General features: G+C 43.4%; 1 pseudogene; it reads left to right on the forward strand.

Annotated features, from left to right (window-relative positions):
* Positions 1–1,788: 1,788 nt before the first annotated feature.
* LOC129062572 (olfactory receptor 7A10-like) lies at positions 1,789–7,417 on the forward strand (annotated as a pseudogene).
* The last annotated feature ends 3,620 nt before the right edge of the window (positions 7,418–11,037 follow it).

Consider the following 11,037-nt stretch of genomic DNA (forward strand, 5'->3'; position numbering starts at 1 on the left):
CTCTATTGGAAGATCCTATTTATCTACTATGAAGTCTTTTTATTAATATATTATTTAGTATCCTTCTAAGGTCTTTATTTTAAAAATAGACAAAAGTCTTTATCAGAAGCTTATTATTTGATGTTGTTCAACAGTCATTATATAAAATTACCAAACTCAGGATTTATAACAGCTTGTGGAATAAGTCAATACACTATTCCCTCAAATTACCTACAAATAACACGTTGGTTCAGAAGACCTAAAACAGCCTACACCAGGCGGACACTGAGCCACAACCTGGTGGTCAAAGAGTGGTCCTCAGACCACGGCCTGAGGCATCAACACCACCTGGGAGGTTGCTTCATTTTCAGAATCTCGGGGCCCACCAGGATCTGCAAAAGGACTAGAATCTTGGGTGATTCGTATGCACATTGAAGTCAGAGAAGTGCTGTTCTAGGGTGGGTTTTCTCACCTTTTCATGTTGACCTTGGAGGCAGGATAATTATTTGTCACAAGTATTATGGGTGATTACCAGCCTCCCTCCAGGCATTGCCTAATATCCCCAGGGGCAAAACCATCCCAGTTGAGAGCCAGTGGCTCAGGGTTTGAAAACTGGAAGCAACCTGACAAATTTCAATCAAGGTGCTTCTCTGGCCTTGGCGGGGTAATGCTTTGGTTGGAGGACATCCCAATGCCTCAAGACTGCAGGTTCAGTCCTGAGGCAGGGCACATGCAAGAAAAACCAATTAGAGCTTGAGGAAGTGGATTGACAAATCTATGTTTTCTCTCTCTCTCTCGTTCTCTCTCTCTCCCTCTCCACTCCTCTCTCGGGCCTGCACACACACACACAAAAATTTCTAAAAAAAGAATTCTGGGTGCAACAGGAGTGATGGATGAGAACGAGAGGATAAGAGGAGAAAAATAGTGATAGAAAAATGCAATAAAAAATAAACATTTTTAAAAGTTCCTAAAAATCTATGAAGAAAAAAATCTTTTAAAGCCCGTCTCTGACTCTGTCCCTCCCTTAATCAGTTTGTAGCTTTGAGTAGATCACTTTCAAGCCCGATCCTGAAAGGGAAGTAGAGTTCATAACAACACTACGTCATGCAATGGACTTCTCAAACAACTTAAATAAAGTGAGGCTTATAAGATGCTAAGCTCAGGTTATGTGACATAAGAGTATCTGAGTGTATCTCTCATACCTAACAACACATCAAATATGTTGTAATGATGCGCTAAATGGCAGCTCTTAATTTATAAGTACAAAATTCCTAATTATTCTGACAAAAGTGACAGGAAAGAACAGAGTGTGGCGGCCAGGACTGCATGTCAAAGGAACACAGCTCTGCCCTCATTGCAGAGGGGACAGCCATGCTCTGGAGACATCAGGGCTGTGTCCCCACCACAAGTCAGTGCTTGAAGGGTCAGCGGGACCTCGTCCGGATGGTGTTCTAGGTGAGGTCTCACATATTGGAACAAATGTTATCTCAGGGTTGAGATAAGGTGAGGAGGTTAGTCCTCCGAAAGCAGGAAGGTCAGGGACAAGGAGAAATAAAAACTACCTCTACTTAACTTCTGATCTGGCTACTTGGGATCACAGAATAAATCCTTAGGAAAAGTTTCCTTGGTTAATTCCAGGGGCCCCGTGGGAAATCGTGTACTTAGAATGGGAATAACCCGAGGGAAATGGGCCTGATGAGCAGGTACAAACACAGCTCTAAATATCTCCCCTGTGCAGCGCCTCAGCCCCTATGTGCATACACAGAGGATGTTGGTTGCTGTTGATTCCCAAGTCTGGCTCAGGAACTGATGCTTCACTCCTTCCTGCTGCGTCGTGTGGGACAGAGATTCCGTCGCCATCATCACGGTCCCGGCAGCAATTCTGAGCGGCACACGGAGAACTTCCTTTCAGAAAACCCATCCAGGGGACTCTGAGAGCCTGGTAGGTGCCTCAGGAGAGGGTCAGGGAGGCTGGAACCCGAGAACTTTTACCTGTGCCACTGCGACCCCAATCAGTCTAACCCACCTACAAAGGGTCACTGTGTCCAATTTCTTGGTAAAATAGCTAATTTGTAATTGACTTTTGAATATATTGAGAAAGATGTGTCTGTTTGAATCTGCACACACGGGTCACAGCTGACAATGAAATGCAGGACAGGGAGTCCGGTGGGGTGACGCTGGACAATGAGTGAGATGCGTGAAATGGTCGCAGTAAAATAAAAACACACGTGAGGAGTTTTGCTGTTCACGGAGAAGGAAGCAACATTAGGTTTGGAGAAGAGTGCAGTGAGTGAGAGTGTTTGTGCTAAATGTCTACCGGGGAGTGCACCTGAGCATGTGTTGTATTCATCGAAAGATCCGTACAGTGAGGCAGACAGCACCTTGCAGCAGCAGTTACTGAGTCAGACATTACAGCGTCTTCTCTCATGCAGAGTGTTCACATTAAAGAAAACATTTAATAAATCTAAAGTGGAATAATAAATATTAAATAGATGACTACCTTGCCATATGGTAAACGATCACATTTACTGACACCTGCTTCTAGAACCATTAAACGACTAAGAGCAGCATCTGCTCTGTGCCAGAACACGCAAGGAACGTTGCAAAGTAAATTCCTTTATCTCCAGGTCTTTCGTGCTTAATTACAAATCTAGTTGACATCATTAAATTATCACTGTTTTATAGTAAATTCTTTTATGTTTTGTTTTTATTCTTTTCCACCCAAGAAGGATGGCATCTGCAGCGCAGGAGAGTGACCCAGGACAGGGGCTCCAAGTGCTGTCCCCTCAGCTCTCTCCCCAGGGCCATAGCATCTCTCCTCACACGACTGTAGTCGTCTCTGCCCCCAGAGCCCAGAGCGAGTGGGTGCAAATGAGATTCTGTGTGTTGACACTTGAAGAGGGCGGCTGGGTCTCTAGCAGACTCCCCTCTCTCCCTGGCGGGGAGCATCCCCGCTGACTGTCATAGTCCCCTGCTATGTGGGCATTCTTCCCAGCTCCCGTGCTCTGGGCAGGGGAGCCCGGCTTGGGGTTCCGGCCCCACTCTTCTCACGGGGAATCTTTGCAGCTGAGACAGCCCTCTGGAATCTGGGCCACTGCCCATGGGAGTGGGGACAGCCCCTGTCTCAGTGTGGCTTCTGCTATAAATACTTGGTTATAAGACTTCTGTTCAGCTAGCCTTCAACTGGTTATTCAGGTGGATTGCTCTATTTTACTTATGATTCCAGTTTGGTCCTGGAGGAGGTGAGTGTAGCTTCCACCTACTCTGCTGCCATCTTCTGAATCCACTGTATTTAATCTGCTTATATGTTCCCTGTATTCTTTTTATATTCCATTTATATATTCTTTCACAATTCCATTTGCTAAAAATTGGTTTCTATATAAATGCACACCTTTGTGAAAACACAGAAGTGGGCAATGCAGATGCTGTTTCTTTTCATTTGATCTTACATGAAATAAGGAAAAGGTGCGTGTATGACCCAACATCCTTGGAAATAAAACATATGAAGAGAGGGGATAGATTATCCGGCCTGAGTACGACTGTACAACATGTGGTCTGGGAGCTGGGGTCTTTGCATGTTAAACAAGGAATGAAACCAGAACTAGAGTGTGCTCATTGAATGCATGAAAAAGGAGATCCAATCCCAAAGCCCAGGGATAACAAAGACAAGACGCCACAGAAGGCCAGCCTCATCGACTATTGGGCCATAGAAAATCAAGGATGACCAAATGAACGTGGCATACGTGCAAGAATGACAATTAGATCAGGAGCAGAGCGGGTGCTCCAGTGAGGCCAGTGAAGCGGGAGCGGTCCAGTCTCTGTGTTTGGCCTTGACTCCCCGGAGACGTCAGTATTCACACTGACTCCCTCTTCTCCCTGCACCTGGTGCTTGCTGGGCTCTTCTTTTTTTTTAATTACAATTGACATTTGATATTATTTTATATTAGCTTCAGGTGTACAGTATAGTGGTTAGACGTTTATAGAATTTATAAAGTGATTCCCCCCAATAATGCTGGTACCCACCTGGCCCCATACATAGTTATTACATTATATATATATATATATATATATATATATATATATATATATATATATTTATACACACACACACACACACACACACTGCACTTTACATCCTCATGCCTGTTTGGTACCCGCCGGTCTGTACTCCTTACTCCTTTCATGTGTTCGCCCCGCCCCACAGCCCGTCTCCCATCCGGCACCATCTGCGTGTTCTGGGTACCCGCGACTTTCTTCCTGTTTTGTTTTGTTTATTCACTTATTTTGTCTTGTTTTCGTTTAGGATCTACTTGCAACTGAAATCATATGGCATTTGTCTATCTCATCTGACTTATTTCACTTGGCTTAATGACCTCTGGGCCCATCCATGTTGTTGCAAATGGCAACATGTCTACCTTTCTATTGCTCAGTAATATTCTATTGTGTATATTCAGGGCAGAGCAAAAAAAGGCGTACCGTTGTGACTATGCAAAACACAGAGATTATTCTGGAATGATTATTTATTAATTATTGTATTATTTTCCATACGAACAACTGTACTCCTACTTTTGCCCCACCGTATATACAGACATAGATGTAAATACAGATATACATATGGGTCAGATATATACAACACTCATTATCCATTCATCTATTGATGGGTACCCAGCAATTCCATGTCTGGGTATTTATTTGAAAAAAACAAAAACACTAATTCAAAAACACATGTGCATCCCTGTATTTATTGCAGCATTACTTAAAATAGTCAAGGTATAAACAGATGTTTTAATGTTTGTTTAAATACACAACTGAAAATCGCCATCCAAATATAGAGCCCTGTTTATTTGTCCACAGGAGGTGTAAGGACAGGATGCGCTGGGAACCACTTCTGCCGTGTACAGGGCGACGATCTGGCCAACTTGGCCGTACCACGCCTGGCTGAGTCAGCATGGCTGAGGCTGAGAAGAACATGGAAATGATACAACAATGGCCATAGAGTGTGTGCACGGGTGTTGTGTGTGCGTGACTTGTGGACCTCCCAGTCCTCAAAACAGGGAGGACTAGGGATTGCACATGGCAAAGTGACTCTGCCAAACAGGGGCCAGAACTCAGTCAAGCAAAGGTGCTAAGGGGGGATCTGTTTCCATTGCTGGGACACATGTGGAACGAGATTGATAGGGGCCAGAGGAGTGCGGAAGAGGAAGGGCCTGCGTCTGAGGCTTCAGCCGCAGCAGCAGCGGGGCCACCTCACTCCTCAGCGTGTCTGACACCTTCTCTCCTCCTCTTTCTCCAGCTCCTTCACTGCCACCACTGGCTCCCTTCTCCAGGCCGAGCATTAAAGCAAATGCACTGGCCGGTCCCTCTGCCGGGCACACACAATTTCCCACATAACCTTCAATCTCCTTCCCTCTCCCACTTTGCTCTCTGCACTGATGCCATTTGGTTTGGGGTCTTGCATAAATACCCATGGAAAATAAACACCCTACTTGTTTCTTTATATCTGCTTTCCTGTCTTCATGCCACCTGTCACCACCTGAAATGTTACATATTTTTATTTTTTGCTTCTGTCTTCTTCCTCCATCACTGACTTCTAGGAACTTTTGCTCTTCAGCACCCTATGCTCACAGCCTGCAGAAACCATGGTCATCACTCAATTTACATTCCTAAAATATGAGGGGGGAACCAAAAATTCCGGAATTGTCTTTTTTAGGGCTTGCCCCTTGTACACAGGTTTCCAGGCTGAGTGTTCAAGGAACCCACCTGTGTCAGTGTACCAGCTGGTGTTGTTGTGAGAGGCTGCGTCTGGCTTCTGTGAATAATTTTTGACAGCTCTTTCAATGCATTTGTCCATTTCATGAGGGGTGAGTTATGAGCACCTATGCCCACACTGTGCTGAGTTTTCAGCAGTTTTTAATCAACAACAGCATGACACCTAAGCCTCATCCTCCCTATTCACAAAAACTCACCCTGCAAAATTGTTTTTGTTTCCCTGGGGGAAAAAAAACACTCAAAGAGAAATGTTTTACAGATGTGAAAGAGGTGAAACAAAAGAAAGGCAAAAGTACTGAAAGGCATCAACATGCACAAATTCAAACACTATTTTTCTAGTGTCAAAACATCTCAATAGGTGTAGTGCATCAAAAGGAGAGTACTTTGAACGTGGCTGAAATTAAAACATGTAAAAATAAATGCACAATATTTTCTAAATAATCCCTTGGGTTTTGGGTCCTACCTCATACATGAACCATTTCTCACTAAAACTGTAGCATATGTAATACTTTAGAGAAAAGGACGGTTGATACAAAAGTCTACATATCACAGATGGCAAGAGGGATTTCCCAAAAAGGGGCTGTACCTTCAGACAATATATTAAAATTAATTTTTTCACTGACAATATAATTGCAGTGTTTCCAACTTTTCCTGAATTAGTCATATTATTTTCCTCTTTACTAGTCATCACATCCACCACATGGAGCCAGGCAATGGTACACAACTTTTAGAATTCCTTCTCCTGGGACTATCACAGGCACCAGAACTGCAGCCCCTCCTGTTCGGGCTGTTCCTCTCCATGTACCTGGTCACTGTGCTGGGAAACCTGCTCATCATCCTGGCCGTCAGCTCAGACTCCCGCCTCCACACGCCCATGTACTTCTTCCTCTGCAACCTGTCCTTGGCTGACATCTGCTTCACCTCCAACATTGTCCCGAAGATGCTGGTGAACATCCAGACAGAGAGCAAAGCCATCGCCTATGCAGGCTGCATCGCTCAGATGGGTTTTTTCTTACTCTTTGCAGGGTTGGATGACTTCCTCCTGACTGTGATGGCCTATGACCGGTTTGTGGCCATCTGTCACCCTCTGCACTACACGGTCATCATGAACCCCCGGCTCTGTGGGCTGCTGGTTCTGGTGTGCTGGATCACGAGTGCCCTGTATTCCCTACTGCAAAGCTTAATGGTGTTGCAACTGTCCTTCTGTCCAGACTTGGAAATCCCCCACTTCTTCTGTGAACTCAATCAGATGGTCCAACTCGCCTGTTCTGACACCTTTCTTGAAAACATCGTGATGTATTTTGGAGTTGGGCTGCTGGTTGGTGGTCCCCTGGCTGGGATCCTTTACTCTTACTCTAAGATAGTGTCCTCCATACGTGCAATCCCATCAGCTCAGGGGAAGTATAAAGCCTTTTCCACCTGTGCGTCTCACCTCTCGGTTGTCTCCTTATTTTATGGTACATGCCTAGGTGTGTATTTCGGCTCTGCTTTTACCCACAGCTCACAGTCAAGTGCGGTCGCCTCAGTGATGTACACCGTGGTCACACCCATGCTGAACCCCTTCATCTACAGCCTCAGGAACAGAGACATGAAGGAGGCAATGAACAGATTTGTTGGGATGGCAGCTGTAAAGGGACCAATTGTCCTAGGACTGAAGAAATGCCCATGATTGCAGGGCTCAGAGTCTTGGAGCCAGAAATTGCTATTCTTTAATCAGCACATGGCTGGATACAGAACTTACTCCTTTTATTTATTCCCTAGAATTCCCTTTTCTTTGTTTCAACTTCTCTATGCAATTTTACTGACCAATTTTTTAAGTGTTCTGCTCTGTTATATCTTGTTTTTGTTTCTACTTTTAGAGTTTTCCAACCATAATCAGAAATATTTGGAAATTCCAGTTTATTTCATGCGCAACAGGGATTTAAGAATAGTTTCTTCTCCAGTGACATACATCATTGCATGGCGTTTGTTCTTGTTTTATACATTGAACAGTCATAAGTGGTGTTACTCAGGTGGACAAAACTTCACTTGGCTACACACACCATTTATATACCTTCATTCCAGGGAATCTAAAACCACTGTTTTCACTCTTGTGTCCTTCGTTCTTACACACACCTGTACCTGGACTACTCTTCCTGATGGTGTAGACGTGATCATTTTTCTTTTGTTTAAGTCTCTGTCTATTGAGGGTGGTGCTATAGGCTAGGAAGGCGGGGGCACTGGCCTGGGTCCCACTACTGGTTATTCAGACCACAGTTGTGGCTGGACTGGCCCTCGCGGTCCTTATATAATTGCTACAACCATCGGGAAACTATGAAAATGCAAGGGTCATTACTCACACAGCTCTCGGGGACCACGCGGGAGCTCAGGGGAGAAAGAGAGAGGCAGAAGGGCCTGGAGCTCTGCCTTTGCTGGGGTCCAAGGGCAGGATGGCTAGAGTTTTGCAGATTCGTCCTTTGTTTGTGAATTTAAAACATAAGAGTGGGAATTCACCCCGGGGAGGAAGAGCGCAATCACTCAGGAGGTACTTCTCTAAGCTACTCAGGGTTTTCGAAACGGGGAACCTCATGGTGGGAGATGCTGGCATGCTCGTCTAGTAGCTGTGACATGCAATGGCAACAGGTGCATTTGGCATGGTTACCTTTGAAATGATGCCTCAGAAATCAAAAGCTTAATGTCAGTCCCTTATTTGTAAACACACTACTCTGTTTTCCCCTTCTCTCCTGGTTTTATTGCCTAAGTCACCTCAGTGTCCAGATACCTACATTCGTCATGGCAAAAATTCACTATCGACTACATATCTCCCACTGGGGTCTACATGCAAAGGCAAATTTGAAAAAATGCATTACCCCAATACGATCTTAGTGTCACGGGTTACCTTAAATATGAGGAAGCAAGCACCTTAGTCTCTCATTTTACTAGTGAGCTGGATAGTCCCTTTGCCTGCACACGTCTGCTCATTGAAGTATGGAAGGTCGCTGTCCGTGTCCCTGTCCTTGTGCAACGGGCCCTGTGCATTGGACTGAGTGATTGGGTAGCTCATATTTTATCTTTTAATGAAATTTTTTTCTGTTTCTTCTTGAAAATATCAGTATGATCTACAATTTTGACTACTCTATACCTCTAAACAAAGTGTTTCTCCTGTTCTAAATTTTGTTTTAACTACAACATAGACATTGCATGAACAATAGTGACGTTATCTGTTACATGTATCCCTCATGCTCAGGAATCTCTACTTCTCATGACCAAAGGATGTTTTACAAGAGAGCTTGCTTTCCTGCTCAGTCATGTCATTCAGGGTCACCAATCTGTCTGTACAGACATGCACGTTATTCTAGGCTCTTCAATATCCTTGGAACATCTTCGGTATAGTCACCTCTTGGTATAGTTATCTACAATAAATTTGAAGAAGACTGTAATCATGAATGTTGTCTCCAAATATCAGTCATCTGCCAAGAATTAAAAGAAGTAGATTATTATAATTGCCCTCAGTGCTGTTTGCTTTCATTATTGCATCAGTCAGCTCCTGCTGCATAACAAGCATCCTAAATCAAACGGTTTATTATAATGCCTTTATGACTGAATGAGATTACATGGTGAGTGTTGTTCTGATACTACCGAGTCTGCACCAGCTAAGTGTCTCTACATTGTTTCTGTAGCTCATCCATGGTGTTTTGGGAGGCTGTAGTGCAACCCTAACCTGAACTAATTTTTGTCAGTTTAATTATATAAGTCTGCTAATCTTCCAGTTTAGAGTAAAAATAGTTTATATCAATTGCCTATATTTAATCACACTATTTTTTATACCCATATATGACTCTCTGCGTTGTAACCATTTTGAAGATGTATCTCGAACTCCAATTAAATGCGACTCAGCTACTGTGCTCTGGATCCTGTCTTGATATTAAAACATCTCCCCCCCCCTCCCCTTTGGTTTTGTCCATGAGTACTTGCTATATGTTCCTTGATGATTATACTTTATTAGTGTATAATGTCATAGAATCAAGCGCACGCTTTTTAAATGCAAAATTTGCTGTGTTAAAAGAGCCACGCAAGAATTAAGAATGCATGCTGCATGGGTCCATGAACATATAATTCAACTAAGTGTACAAAGCTTCAATTGCTTTCTTATTTAGCACAGTTGTAAGAAATGCAATCACCCTGCGTCTCTTTACCTTATTTGTGAAGGTGGTAGGATAATAAACCTAATTAAGGTGGATGTTGTTAGGGGTAAATGAAATGTTTGGAAAACTTGTTAAGTCCAAGAACTGTCATACAGGTAAGAAGTGCACCTACACATATATGTGTCTTCATTTGTATTATACATGATTAAAATAAGCATACTACATACATACATACACACGGAGACTCATTAATAATCCCATATCCTTTGTTGAAAGAAAATTTGTAAGAAAGTTGGGTGGGATAGAAATTGAAAGAATGAATGGTTGAATTAATGTGGAATGAAGAATTGTAGAAATTCAGACACAATAGGAAATTCACTGTACCAGCTCAAGGGGCATAACCTCCACATAGGCTTTATGTGTTTTTTCTTCTCACCTAAGGTTAGATTTTAACACAAATTATCCTTATCCAAGGGAAGCTGAGTGAATCCATTGCTAAAATCCAGTTTCCTCCAGAAAAAAAATACATTTGGTTACCTGTCTGCTTTATATTCCTGTTGCCGCTAGAAGGAAATGCTACACTAGGGGGTGTAAAATAACATATTTCTGTTCTTCCTGTTTTGGAGATCAGAGGCTGACACAAGTCTCAAAGAACAAAACTCAGGCTGTGCTCAGCGTCAGTTCCTCCTGGAGGAGCAGGGGAGTTCCCGTTCGCTCTCCTGTCCCAGCTTCCCGTGCCCGGGAGCGTCCCTGGGCTCATGGCCCTTTCTCTGCCTTCAGAGCAACCGGTGTAGCATCTTCAAATCTCCCTCTGATTCCAGCTCTTCTTCCTTATTCTTCCTCATTCTTCCTCATTCTAGAGACACAGTGATGACCTTAGTTCCACTGACTTATTGTCCTCCAACTTCTTATGTAAAAGTCAGCTGATCAGCAAAAGTAGCCCATCGGCCACCTAACGTCCCCGCCCCTTAGTATAAAACTACAATGTTTAAAGTTTCCCGGGCTTAAGATGCAGACCTCCTCCGGGGGATCCTATCAATCTACTATGAGGTCTTTTTTAATATTATATTTAGTATCATTCTAAGGTCTTTATTTTAAAAATAGACACAGTCTTTTTCAGAAGCTTATTATTTGATGTTGTTCAACAGCCTTTATATAGAAGAAT

This window comes from Pteronotus mesoamericanus, unplaced genomic scaffold (genome assembly GCF_021234165.1).
Source record: "Pteronotus mesoamericanus isolate MK-2021 breed Mesoamerican mustached bat unplaced genomic scaffold, CSHL_Meso_final scaffold_827, whole genome shotgun sequence".
NCBI lineage: Eukaryota > Metazoa > Chordata > Mammalia > Chiroptera > Mormoopidae > Pteronotus > Pteronotus mesoamericanus.